This window comes from Pleurodeles waltl, chromosome 4_1 (assembly GCF_031143425.1).
Source record: "Pleurodeles waltl isolate 20211129_DDA chromosome 4_1, aPleWal1.hap1.20221129, whole genome shotgun sequence".
NCBI lineage: Eukaryota > Metazoa > Chordata > Amphibia > Caudata > Salamandridae > Pleurodeles > Pleurodeles waltl.
This window is the reverse complement of record NC_090442.1, coordinates 453,153,214-453,168,357: the sequence shown is the minus strand read 5'-3', so window position 1 is coordinate 453,168,357 and position 15,144 is coordinate 453,153,214.

Here is a 15,144-nt window from a genome sequence, read left to right as displayed (position 1 = left end):
GCTCTAGAATGGGACAAAGCATTATGCAATGCCACACATTCATCAGAAGACAAAGTAGTAATAAGATCCCATGATCAACCTACTACAGTCCTCTCAATAGCCTGCACAGTTTCTCTTTAATGGGGAGCACCGCACCTCTCAAGTTATTTGAACATGGCTTGCCATCAGGTACTCTTCCCGTTTAGCACTGGATCTTATATTCCTTGAACAGAGTCAAGTTACAGCTTATACTCTGGCCAGTCAGGTTTTTTCCCCAGTTAATGCTCAGTTTGCACCTCCTTCAGAAGTAGGTAGTTGACATTTAAAGCATACTTTCTTTCCGTTGACAATGTTACATGGACCCTTGGCAAAACCTTAATACAAAAACTCAAATTAATGAATGATCAAGTTAAGCAGTACCTTAAAACTGATTTGAAAAAATTCTGGTGGTTTTCTAATAGAGAAAAGGGACAGGAATAGAGTAGGCATAGACACTGGCGAAGCTCCTTACAAGCCCATATTTAATGCTGTTTTTAAGCACCTCTGTTGAGGAGATTACTTGACAGCCGAATTAGAATTGAGAGTGGCAGCTCTTTCTTGCAGTGAAAATAGAGTAGGTCATGAAGTGGAAGTCTCCAGTTGCCTGGCTATTCGTCACACATGGCAATGCAGGCAGACATTGCTCAACTGAAAGCAGAGGTTCAGTTCCAATGAATGTGATGGTACCTGCCCATGCCATGGAGCAGACCGTTTAGGGAGCGATTGACCCCAGGCACGAAAGATGTTGTGTTGATAATACTGAAATGACAAAGAGCTGTGCCGGAAGATCCCCAACCGAACAGCAAGGAAGAACAAGAAGTCAAACTCCAACACAGGAGGCAGGCAGGAGTAACAGTGACACTAAAGCCTGAATAGAATGGCAGTGATGGTGGCCAATGGGCCTGGGGGGGTCCAAAACCAGCTGAGGAGCTTGGAATACCTGCTTGGACTCCCCACCTCCCGGAGCATCTAGCCTGAGGCCTTAGTGGAAGATATCCCCTAGATGGCGTCACACCAGACTCCTGCTTTAGACTGCAACCAGGACAGAGGCCACCTACAAGTGCCATAGGGCGTGGGCTATGGTCTTAGGCCCATCTTGGGCTACAGATAAGGCAAAAGACCATATAAAGTTGCCCTCCGATGAAGAATAAAGTGATGTAATATCCCCAGAGAGTAACTAAACTGGTAGATCCTGGCACCAGGTGAGCTTGTGACTTGAATTAGTTCTCACATTTTTGTGAAGTGGTTATCTGTGAACAGCAACATTGCTCAGAGTGTCATGCCTGATCAGCTAATACTGGTACACAAGAAAAGCAATAGAGACCTCAGAATGAAATGTATGCTACCTCAGAAGCAGGCCAAGCAACAGGATGGCAGGGGTTCCACAATGCCTGACTCACATCCAAATAGCCAAAATTCTCAGACAACACCTTCGCTGTGACAAAAGATCTCTTACAACAAGTCCCAGCTGATAGCAAACCCAAGGTATAAAAGCAAACAAAACATAAAACCTGTGTTTAAAGGACTGTTAGCGCGTCGGACCTTATTAAGTGAACTTACAAGGGGACGTGAATAGGCCGATGGACCTTTTGACTGCGCTTCGAGTAGTTCCCAACATGCAACCCCGTACCAATACAAACCAATAGCAATACAAATCACTGAAATCAATAATCAATGGGAATCAGTAATTTCCACACACTATGACCTCACGGCCATGAATAACCACACCTTTATATAAAAGTTAGAATGTTTATTTCCCTATATTAACAATGCTAATGTCATGTAACAGTCTCAAAATCAAATGATAAGCATACAGAAACAATACTGGCTGCCCAAAGCACTAGAAGAATCGCAGTATAATCAAAGCTTGAGCCACTACACATCCTAAGGTTGCAGTTCAAATTAATAACACAAATAACCGTGCAAACAAAAATAATATACATTTAGAATTCAGCATAGAAAAGACATCAACTGTTATTATGTGTAACGAGCATTATCAGTGAGAACCCTAACTAATATCAGATTAGAATGGCATGTTTGGACTCCATGCAAAACAATTTAGTCAACACAAATTTGGAAAACATCTAACTATGGCTCTATCAAAATTAGCTGTTGGTACCTAGACACAAAAGCAAATAGACAGAACAATCAGTAACATCGTCATACCGGTCCTCAATATGGTTCAGCAGCTGTGACAGTCTTTGTCAAATGGACATCAGTTCGGCCAGCAAGGCATCAGGATTTAGCATTAAAGTTCAGAAAAAGCATGGTCTCTTTAAGCAATAACGTTAAGAATATCTCTTCTCGGAATGGTCAAGAAAATAATGGCATAGTGGAGAACTGAAAAATGGTCCACATTCTCAAGAAGAATGGGGAGAATGCGCATCTCCTCTCAGTGCAGTCCGGCTAAGTTAGATTTCCTAAAACTTCTTCCCACATCCTTATTGTTCAAAAAATCGCATGTTTGCATTTAGTCCAATGAAAATAAAAGATCAAATCTACAAGTCTCACTAGTGCACAGTTCACATGTCGATGATTGGCTCCTCTTCTCCCATTCCCGTCATTGCGCTTGTGAGGTATCAATATTGTTGCAGCTTATACTCTAGTCAGTGCATCCATTGTCTTCTCCTGGGAAGGTCAGTTTTACACATACCACATTAAACATTGTATCCTAGCTAGCACATCATCTTCTAGCAAGCAGTTCTCATGACAAAGACTTTCAGCTACGAGCACTTAGTCAGCACAGTGGAAAATCACAATTCAATTCTATAATCTGCCATTTTATAAATCACCTAAGAAATGCAGCTTAACATGAGCCCGTGCAACTAGGCCTAATACCTTGCTAAGTTAAGGCCTACAATTAATAAAGCTAATAAATAATGCATAACCCTCAATGTGACATATTACTACATTAATAAAACATAAGCTCAACATTTCATAATAATAAGCTATTGATAGGGACACTTTGTGAACGCTGGTGGCGACTCAGATGGGCAAAGTTCAGATGTGTGCATCATTTTTCTCCACGTTAATTCATTTTCTATGCAGATTCAACACTCAGAGTACATGAATATTCATTAGTAAAATTCAGCGTTAACAATCCCTCCTCTGATGACTAAATGTGTCATGACACTAAGGGGGTGATTACGACCCCGGCGGTCGGTGCTATAGTGGAGGTATTATCTCCAACAGGCTGGCAGTACCTACCTCCACTATTATGACATTGGCGGTTTGGCTAAAGCCAAACTGCCAAGTCAACACACTGACCTCCACGGCGGTAACAACCCCCAGGATGAAGACTTCAGTCTCCAGCCCGACGGCTGTCACTAGGCCACTCATGGCATTTTGACCGCGCCCACCGCCATGGTCTCTGTGGTTTCTCTACCGTCATGGAAACCATGGCGGTAGGCACTATCAGTGCCAGGGAATTCCTTCATTGCATTTTGCAATCTCTGCCATCTTTTGTTAAAAGAATGTGTAACGCAAAGCAGTTCTGAAGAGTCATAGATTGTTCCGCAGCCAATTCTGTATCTATTAGAATCATGGTTCCTGAAAATTTGTCAACATGTTATCCACAATAGTAGACAACCTTCAAATCTTCATAGAATTCAGAAAAATTCCTTCTGAAGGAATCATTGCTCCAAATATATCTCCCCCTATACCAGAAGGAGACTCTCTCTTTTCTCGAGTGTGATGTATTTCAGTCATTTTAGGCAATCTTTTCAAGTCATCAAGTTGAAATATCTTTGGGAAAATATGCCCAAATAACATGTGCCATACCATCCTCTTAGAAGACGGTAATAGGCAATAGGTCCACAAATGTAATATATACCAGGAATAGCTGGATCCTGTCCATTCAACATAAATGTCCATTTACTCTGAAACAAAAACTTGTCTACATTCACTTGTTCCCACAAATAAAGCATCAGTGCTAGATTTAGGTCTGTATACACAAAGCTTTTCTACGTATCGCGCACATAAAGCTAATTTCCCTTGTGTTTTTATTTCACTAAAAGCATAATCATTTCTAAAAGTCCCTTTCTCCAAACCCTATTCTAATTTATCCTTTAAATCCTTTCTCTGTTCATCTGCCTGATCTAAGAAGCTCTTTTCTAAAGGTGTAAGCAACCATGTCAGGTTGTTTCCGTGCGCATAAGCTGTGCCAAAAGTTAATGTAGGCTTAAAGAAACCTCTCACTAATCTCATTGCTCTATGTCATTGCCCTTAGCTATTCTACTCAGGTATCTAATTATGGGGACAAATGAAAATACAACAATGTGGTTGGAATAGAAATATTGGATGTACTCTTGGTAATAGAATCTTGTAAAGAAGAGTCTATAACTTATCCAAGTAAGGGGCAAACTATGATAGGTAACTCCTTCTTTGACTAATGAAAGAATCTGAGTACACACATAAAAATTCTTTGCATTCATCGCCTCAACATATTCACTCAATAAGCTATAAAAGACAATAAAAGAAAGTTCCCCTTGTGCATTATCTACATGTAGATACTTCTCATCAATCCTAAACTTCTGTATCGCTGTTAATGCAGTAGTTTACTCTAAAGCTGAAGTATGGTTGGCTTTACTCTTGTCAATAACAGTCATACCCACAATAAATATCACACACATAATTGCCAAACCAATACTCATGTATTTACAGCATCCTGTTTTTTTACCCTTCTGGCTAATGTTACTCATGGTCTGTAAAGAATCAGAAAGTAGAAGAGAAAAATGTAGAAACTATGCAGCAAAAGTCACAAAACAAAAATATTCAATCTTCTTTCAGCAGTTATTTACAGCTTTCAGTTTCACTTCCAAGATCCTTTGTCAAAAATCGGTTTAGCATCTTGTTAAATCAGGTTATGTTTGTCAAATCAGGTTTCAAAAGTCTTTTCCAGTTACTTCCAACAGTCTCTTTTCTTTGTTTCAACAGTTCAGTTCTTTAATTTCCTTATGTCATAATATTGACCTGAATTTTCTTGATCACAACAAAAAAGACAAACATTTTCTTTGCCATTCACTTGTTGTTGCATACCCCCATTCAGGACCAGCGTATCTTCGACTTGTTATTCTCTTTTTTTTCAACTTTTGATTTCCATTCAATTCTCCTTCACTCAGATCTTCTCTCCCTGTCGTATCTACCTCTTCCTCTCTGCTTGTGACTCTAGCCACTTATCTCCTTTCGGTGGACCTTTGGTCAATGCTCTTTTCAGTGTTGAACTTGATACTTCTTCTTGCTCTGCAGGATTTTCTCTTGACATACCTGCAACTGGTTCAGGAGGAGTCAAATCACATTGGCTTTGATCTGCCTCAACTCCTTCCCCATCTGGGTCTGGCATTTGCTTTGTTTGTCTCTCAAAATTGTCTACTTCTGAGAGAGTCCTCCTCTGACTAGACTCTCCTGCTGCTTCAATTGAGATTGGCTCACTGTCACCCTCCTGGAGGTCTTCTTCTTCGTTTCTTACAGGAGTGACTGAATCATTGCCAACGTGCTCAGATCCGGTCTCAGATCCTCTTTCTGACCCCTCCGGCTCTGATGCTTGTCTGGTTATTGTTGGTACTCTCATCCACTCCTCTCCATCATCCAGAGCGCATGCCACTTTTATGGTGTGGCTGGTGTGTATCCAGTTCGGAACTCCAGCGCACTTCACGGCTGTGGTATTGATCAGAACTACCTGGAAAGGGCATTTGGACCTAGATTCGAAACATATCTTCCTTGCGTGTTTTGGGACCACAACACAGTCACCACCTCTCAGGTTGTGTTCTAGAACTTGGATTGGTGGCACTGTGGTGGCTTCCACCTGCTGAGAGAAAGAGCGAATCACATCAGCCAGACCTTTGCAGTGGTACAACACCATATCATCTGTTATGTTCACAAGAGCATTTGCAGGAACCGCTGGCAACCTCATGCCCATGAGGATTTCATGGAGTGACAATCCTGTCTTCCTGTTGGGTGTGTTTCTTAGTGCCATCAAAACGAAAGGCAATGCGTCTGGCCATTTCAGATTCGTGGATGCACACATTTTTGCCATTCTCGACTTCAAGGTATACATCATCTGTTCCACCAGTCCTGATGCTTATTGGAGGTAACTACAATGCAACTTCTGCTCAATGTTTAAGGTTACACATAGTAATTAGACTACCTTATTGTTTAAGTGACTTCCCCTATCTGACTCTAAAGAGATTGGAAACCCAAAACATGGTATCATTTCCCTAAGCAGTGGTTTCACTATTGTGAGGCTGCCATTTCTTCATGTAGAGTGTGCTTCAATCCAATGACTAAAGATGCAGACAATCACCAACACATATCTCAACCCTCCACACAGAGGCATTTCAATAAAGTCCATTTGCATTCTGCTGAATGGACCTCCTGCTCTTCCAGTGTGGCTCAAATAGACCCCAGATCTTTTCAGGCATTTGGATAGCTTGCAACAGTTCTTTAATTCTCTCACCATTTTTCACTGGTGTACCAGGAGAGGTCATGAAACCTCTCTGTGACCACAACCAGCCAAAGTCATGGACTATTCCAAATCCAGACTGGCTATCCGTATAGATGGTAACTTTAAGCTTGGCAGAGACATGGCACGCTCTAGTAAAGGCTTCCCGTATCTGCTACTTGTGCAGAGTATACTCCTTGAAGCCAAGATGCATCCAGTATATCAGAAATTGTCCACACAGCATATCCTGCTGTCAGTGTTACCGCATTGTCACTTAGACAGGGACCATCCACAAAGATAATTTGGTCATTTTCTTCCAATCGGATGTCTTTAATGTCAGGACTTAGTTTTGTGCACAAATCAGTTACTTCACAGCAATCATGTTCTATGTCTTCCACTTTTTCAATTTCAATATTTTCATTTGGGAGTAAGGTTGCCAGGTTAAGCAATGTACATCTTTTCAATGACACATTCGGTGATCCTAAAATACTCATCTCATAATGAGTCAATCTGGCACGTGTCATGTACTGGGTTTTCGTTTTTGTAAGTAGGATCTCAATGGAGTGAGGGACCATGATAACCAAAGAGTGTCCCATCATTATGCCTTCACACTGTGTGAGGCTCTGTCCAACTGCTGGAACTGCACACAGACAACCTGGTAAAGCTGCTGCAACTGGGTCCAAAGTAGGTGAAAAATATGCTACCGGGTGGTTTGTACCTCCGTGGACCTGCGTCAAGACAGACAACGAACTTGCATCACGCTCATGCCAAAACAACGTGAAAGACTTTTGCCCTCATTATGACCCTGGCAGTGGGTGATAAAGTGGTGGTAATACCGCCAACAGGCTGGTGGTAAGTACCACCAAATTATGACCATGACGTTGATATCTCCCCTAGACAGCCAATCTACCACAGCAACCACCAAAGCGGAAACAACAGCCACCACGGCAGTAGCCTCCAACAGCCAGGCTGGAGACAAAGTATCGCCCACCATATTTTGACCCTGCAAACTGCCACCTTGTCCGGGGCAGTACCAACGCCAACAAAAGCCTGGTGGAAACACATCACAGAAGAGAGAGGACTCACCATTGGAGACACAGGGAAGAACCACACCGCAATGGAACCCGAACTGCAAGTATTCCCCATGATCTTCTACGTTATGCTCCACCTGGACAAAGATGATGACCGTGAGTACCGGCTTCTAGCATACAAGGGAGGGAGGGAGGAAAACGACGGTGACACACACATGCATGACACACACCCGACACACATACCATACACACAACCAGCAGTACACAAAAAACTATTTGTCCCCGAAAATTGGCAGAATAATGCAAGGACAACAGGAATTGACTAAAGAGAGTGTAATCAGATCAACATCAAAATTAATAATTAGATTTGACAATGAAACAGATATGTACACATGTACAAAAAAAGGATACTGCCCATTCCAAAGTTTAAAGGGCCCACATGGCCATAGGGCACAGTCTAAGGCCCAACTCGAATCCTGAGCACATCGGGAAAGAACACTGCAGGGGCATCAGTTTGCAAATAAGCAGGCACCACAACCACAGGAGGAAGAGGGCACATCAGCTGGATGCGGGAACAAGCCCACTGGTTCTGGAGGGGGCAACATGCCCATTGCTTTGTCCTGGGGCGTGCAAGGCCACAGTCTCTCAAGCGGGTGACTTGCCCATTGGCTCTGGAGGGGCAACATGCCCATTGCTTTGTCCTGGGGAGTGCAAGGCCACAGTCTCTCAAGTGGGTGACTTGCCCACTGGTTCTGGAGGGGGAAACACACCCATTGCTTTGTCCTGGGGAGTGCAAAGCCACAGTCTCTCAAGTGGGTGACCTGCCCACTGGTTCTGGTAGAGGCAGCCCACACAGTAGCCCCTGAAGGGTAGGCTACATGGCATCTGCTGGCGGTGATGGCTGCATGGTGGTGGTGGTTGGGGGATACTCCTGGGCAGCCCCTGCACTCACTGATGGCTGCATGGTGGTGGTAGTTGGGGGAGGCTCTTGGGCAGCCCCTGCACTCACTGATGCCTGCATGGTGGTGGAGGTTGGGGGAGGCTCTTGGGCAGCCATTCCGCTCACTGATGGCTGCACATCCACAGCTGGTGGTGTGGGCCCTGTGACAGCTGGTGGTGGTGGCGGTGTTAGCCTGACAGCTTCCGCTGGCGTAGTGTGCCTCGTCTCCTCCTGTTCATTGGTCTAGGATCCCTTACCCTTCCTGGCAGGGGTGGATGGGCTCTTCTACTCTCTGTCTGGTGGTGCAGGCTCCTTCCCCTTCCTCACAGCTGGTGCAGGCTCCTTCCCCATCTTCACAGCTGGTGTAGGATCCTTCCCCTTCCTCACATCTGTTGCAGGCTTGTTCTCCGTCTTCACAGCTGATGTAGGCTCCTTCCCCTTCCTCACAGCTGGTGCAGGCTTCTTCCCTATCTTCACAGCTGGTGTAGGCTTCTTCCCCTTCCACACAGCTGGTGTAGGCTCTTTCCCCTTCTTCACAGCTGGTGTAGTCTCCTTCCCCTTCCTCCCAGCTGGTGCAGGACTCTTCCCTTTCATCCCTGTTGGCACTGGCTCCTTCCCCTTCAGTGTCGTAGATCTTGTATCCTTACCACCATGAGTAGGTGATGCTACCACTGTCCCTGTGAACTGTTTGGCTGAGATGCTGGGCTGTGTCCTTGGTACCCTGCACATACGTGCAGAACCGGGGTAGTGGTAGGAAAGGGTTCAAGTTGGGCAAGGAAAATCTTTTTAGGGACGTTGGGGTGGGAGGAGGGAGGAGTAATGGGAGTGGAAGATGAGGGAGTGGTTGTTTGAGGTGTATGTCTGCTGGATTTGGGTGCAGATGCATGAGCTGTATGCTGATATGAGGTGGATGGCTGTTGGGTGTCTGAGTGTTTGTGTTTGTGTTTTTTAGGAGGGGGGACAGACACAGTGGGAGAGGACACAGGGGATTTGTGCATGGATGTTGTGGAGTTGTCTGCCAGGGAGGTGTGTGTTCTGCTTGGTGGGGTGATGCTGGTAGAGGATGTTGATGTAGTGCATGCAGGTGTGAGTGTGCATGTAACAGGGAGGGAGGTGGAGGAGGGGGAGACAGTGGAGGCTGTGGATGTTGTTGTGTCTGCAATGGTACGGTGTTTGTGTGAATGCCTGTGGGATGAAGTGTGGTGCTTGTGTTTGCCTGTGCCGCCACTCTTGGGTGTTGCCTTGTGTGTATGCTGGTCTGTTTGTGTGCTTTGGGATAGGTTGGGGTTGAGGAGAATGAGACTGGGAAGTGGGAGTTGGAGGGGGGTGGTTAAAACAGGGGCAATGGCTGCCATCAGAGAGGAGGCCAGAGCCTGAATCGATCTCTGTTGGGCAGCCAATCCACAGTGAATACCCTCCAGGAATGCATTGCATTGCTGCATCCGGGATGCCAGCCCCTGGATGGCATTCACAATGGTTGACTGCCCTACAGAGATGGATCTCAGGAGGTCAATAGCCTCCTCACTCAGGGCAGCAGGGCTCACAGGGGCATGGCCTGAGGTGCATGGGGTTAAGGAGATGCCCACCCTCCTGGTGGTGCTGGTATGGGGTGGCAGCTGTACCTGCAGCTGGGGTGGTCACAGAGGTGTCCTCTGCCAAAAGGGAGCTCCCATCGGAGGATGTATCAGAGTCTGTTTTGTCCCATCCAGTCTTCGCTGTGGTGCTCCCCTTGCCCTCCGTCCCACTGGTTCCCTTGGCGTCAGTGGACTCTGCCTTCAGGGTCCTGTGGTATGCAGCTCCCTCTGTTGCCGGTGCCTCTGCTTCTCCGCCAGATGATGCTGATGCACATAAGGACAGGATGACAAAACAAGAAAGGGGGGAGAGAGACAAAGGATACACTGGGTCAGTGACTGCACCAAAACCAATATTAGCACACACAGCACCCTCACACACAGGGAACAGGCCTACGCACTATGCATTGCACTACCAGTGAAATGGCTAGTCACCAAGGCATGAGGAGGAGCACACATCGCCAACTGCATCACACCTGGGACCCACGCAGCCCTGCCTAGAAGTGAACACTAACAAGCTAGGTTACCTGTATTTGCCATGCAACCATTACCCTCCAGAGGACCTACGCTGCTAGGTCTGGCCTGGCCTTAGGGGCACCAACTAACACACAACCACCACCCGGATACCATCCCACCAGCCATAAATTGTAATGATACCCACTGTACTCACCCCCTTGTGGCTGCTGTGAGGCCCTCCAGTGCCCACTCGGCTCAGGGTAGGCCACCTCCAGTATGCAGGCCATCAGGGGGGTCGGAGTCTGACGGGCACCCCTTCCTCATTGGGAGGCCATCCCTAGCTGGGCCTCTGTCGTCTTCCATGCCCAGTGTCTGAGGTCCTCCCACCATTTAGGGCAGTGGGTGCTTTGCCTGCCATAGAACCCCAGTGTCTGCACGTCCTTGACGATGGCACGCCATAATCCCTTCTTTTGATGGTCGCTGACCTGCAGAAGTAATACACACAGGAGATCTCCATTAAACTAACAGTCCAGCCTGTCACACACATGGCTGACTATACCGGATCCCATCAACATTGCAACACACATAGGCCAGCTCACAACATGTACACCATGAAGAGAAAATCCCCCATCCCCCACCCACCCTTACACAATGTCTTCATACACATTTCCATGCATTCATGGCACATGCATCGTGCCCACAGTGTAATCACCTGTTGGTCTGGAGGCCCATACAGCAGTCCGTACTGGGGTAGGATCCCATCCACCAGTCACTCCAACTCCTCAGAAGTGAAGGCTGGTGCCCTTTACCTGGTCACACGGGCCATGGTAGGTTCAAGACACAGGTCACAGCAGCACATGCAGTGTAGGTCTTCTCCTGTGGAAGGTCAGAAAACAAGTGATGATTGAGAAATAAAATGGCGTCACGTCCACGGCGATGTATACCGGCACCAGGGCCGTACATCCCCAATGGCCACTATACCACCTAGGGCCCAATATTATCCAATGAGGAATTGCACTGCGGTTCACGACCGCCTTCCGCCACGGTGCACTATGTCGGTGGAATTACCTCACTTCACCTGTCCCTACACATGAGACAGGCTATCGCCATTTCAGGGCGGGGAACAGGCCTATTGATAATTGCTGCATCACAGGATAAATAGGCACATACTTTTAAATTCCACTGTCCCAAAACATGATTGCATGGTGTGGAATGCTGTTGTGGTATAGTTGTTCAAATTGTGACAGCCTACTCACTCTTGTGTACCTTAGATACCTACTGCTGAGCATGAATAGGAGATGGAGACATAACCCCATGTACAGACCACTGGTGGACTTAGCTACACTGGAGGACAGGCACATAATACTCACCTATAGACTGGACAGGGCCACAATCACAGAGCTATTTGCCCTGTTGGAGCCTGACCTGATATCAGCTATCCGTAATCCCATAGGGATCCCCCCTCTTGTGCAGGTTCTATCAGTGCTCCATTTCCTGGCAACTGGTTCTTTTCAAGTGACAAGTGGGCTTGGCAGCAGGAATGTTACAGCCAATGTTCTCAATAGTGCTGGCAAAAGTCTTGTCCGCCCTGGTAAAACACATGTGCAGCTACCTTGCTTTCCCCCAGGTGGAAGATTTGCCCACTGTGAAGGCCGGATTCTATGCAATGGGACATATCCCCAATATTATTGGTACCATTGACTGGATACATATTGCGTTTGTCCCGCCCCACCGGCAGAATGAACAGGTGTACAGGAATCGTAAGAGTTTCCACTCTATGAATGTGCAGATGGTGTGCATGGCAGACCAGTCCATCTCCCACATCAGTGCTAAGTATCCTGGGTCGGTGCATGGTGCATTTGTCCTGAGGAATAGCTGCATCCCAAATGTGATGGACCAACTTCAGAGACACAGGTTGTTGCTTATAGGTGATCCTTGATCCCCACCGAGTGTATGTTGGCGTATGCCTCTGCTGTTATCCAAATAGGATAGTGTGTGGCTAAATGTTGTCCCTCAATATTTGCAGGTGACTCTGGTTAACCAAACCTTCATGGGTGATGACCACTGTGAGGAATGCCAGGACAGGGCTGAAGAATGTTATAATGAGGCACATGAGCAAACTAGAAGGATAATTGAGAGACCATTCGGCCTCCTGAAGGCCAGGTTCAGGTGCCTCCATATGACAGGTAAATCACTGTGCTACTCTCCTGAGAAGGTCTGCCAGATAGTAGTGGCATGCTGCATGTTGCACGACTTGGCCCTCAGACACCATGTACCTTTTCTGCAGGAGAAGAAGACTGGACATGTCCCTGTGGCAGCAGTGGACCCTGAGGACAGTGAGGATGAGGAGGATGAGGATGTGGACAACAAAACATTAGTGATCTGTCAGTACTTCCAATGACACAGGTGAGACAGAGCAACTTCACATTTCTATGACTATTGTTGTATTCTGTGTGGCATTGGCATTCTGGCATTACCCACTTGTCTCCTCTACTTACTGTCACCTATGGATTGTAATTTTACAGATGTTAGTGATATGACTACAATGTCCTGATTTGATCACAACAGTCTGCAACAGGTCATTCATTCTATGCTCTCATTATGTACAGTTCATTTGCAATGGATGTAGCTGTTTCAATTAATACCTATTTGCAAAACATGAAATACTAGTAGTCGCAGTTTGTCCAAGGGTTTTTATTGTAGTACTAAGATATTGAGGGGAAAGTGCAATAGAATAGGGTCATGATGGAGGAAAGCCCAGGGTATTGTTTCAGTCTGTTTGTACCACAGGTGCAGTGTCCAAGGGGGACATAGGAAGGGGAGCAATGGCAGTTCAAGGTGGACAAGGTGACTGAGTGGGACACAAGGGGGACAATCAGGAAAGTCTCATTTCCTGGTGGTGGTCTTGGGAAGTGTCTCTGGTTTCTGTCTAGTTCACAGGTAACGTTTGCGGGGTGAGTTACCTTCTGCAGGGGGAGGGGTGCTGATGGCCGGTGGGGCCTGTGATGGGGCCTCCTGGCCACTAGCAGGAGTGGAAGTGGAGGGCTGTTCAGTTGACTGGTTAGTGGTAGGGGCCCTCTGGTGTGCTGTTGCCTCCCTCATGATATTGGCCATGTCTGCCAGCACCCATACCATGGAGATCAGGGTGTTGTTAATGGCCTGCAATTCCTCCCTGATCCCCTGATACTGTCCCTCCTGCAGCCGCCTGTTCTCCTGCTCATTTTCAAGGATCTGGCACATCATGTCCTGGGAATGTTGGTAGGCTCCCGGGATCTCAGAGAGTGCCTCCTGGAGAGTCCTGTACTCCCCCTGGCACACAGCAGTCCTCCCAGTATCCCTGTTGGCCTGTGCCTCTGTCCCCTGAACCGTGTGCCCACTGCCACTGATCCCAGGTCCATGATTGTCTTGGGGGCGAGGTGTGGCCTGGGGTCTCTGTACAGGTGGGCACACTGCTGATTGACGTGTCCTGGGGACAGATGTGTAAGTACGCTGGATGAGTGCTGTGGTGTTGGTTCCTGATGGGGGAGGCTCTGTGGTGGTCTGTGAGTGGGCTTGGGTGACCGACTTTCCAGTGGTCCCTGATGGGCCAGGTAGGTCCTCCAGATCCTGATGTCCAGTGTTACTGTCATCACTGGGGGCCTCTTCTGTTGGGGGACTGCATAGTGGTGGCACATCCTCTCCACTGACATTGGCTGGGGTACCTGTGGGGATGTAAATGATGTATTATGCTTCAAGTGTATGACATTTGTATTTCCCTAGCTTCCTTTCTATAGTTGGTATTACCCTGCCAGCTTTTGGTTGTGTATGGTGATGTATTATGGTTATTCCCTTGCTGTGCATGCTTTAGTGATGGGTGTCCATGCAGGGCTGGGAGGGGTGTCCATGCATTGGTATGGCATTCAGAGCTTGGCATTGTGGTTAGTCATATGTGTGGGTGCAGTGTGTGGGATGGTGTAGAGTGATGGAAGTGAGGGTGAGGGGTGTGATGGCATGCAGGTACGGGGAGGTGATAGGTAGTACATGGTGACTTATCAGTGTCCAGTCCTCTGGCTTCTCCAGTGAATCCCTCAGGATGCAGTATTGCCAGTACTTGCTCCCCTAATGCTGTGAGCTGTGGGGGAGGAAGTGGGGGTCCACCGCCAGTTCTCCGTATGGCGAGCTGGTATCTTGCTGCAATGGAATGTACCTTCCCCCGTAGGTCATTCCACCTCTTCCTGATGTCGTCCCTTGTTCTTAGGTGCTGTCCCACGGTGTTGACTCTGTCCACGATTCTCTGTCATAGCTCCATCTTCTGTGCAATGGATATTTGCTGTACCTGTGCTCCAAAGAGCTGTGGCTCTATCCTAACAATTTCCTCCACCATGACCCTTAACTCCTCCTCAGTGAAATGGGGGTGCCTTGTGGTGCCATGGGTGTTGTGTGATGTATGTTGGTGAGGGTGTTTTGAATAATGTGGTGGGGTGTGTGATGTGGAGTGCGTGATGGGTGTATGGGTGTAAGTGGTGTGTGTGTCTAGTTGTCTCTGTGCTCCTCTTTTCAGTCTCCTGGTGGCAATTGTTGTTTGTAAGGGGTTGTGGGTACTGTGGGTGGGTGTTTTATAGTGGTGTGGGTGTGTATGGGTGTCAGGTGTGTGTTTTTACTATTGGCCAATGTAGTGTTGTTTTGTATGTGGTTGTTCATTCTGAGCAC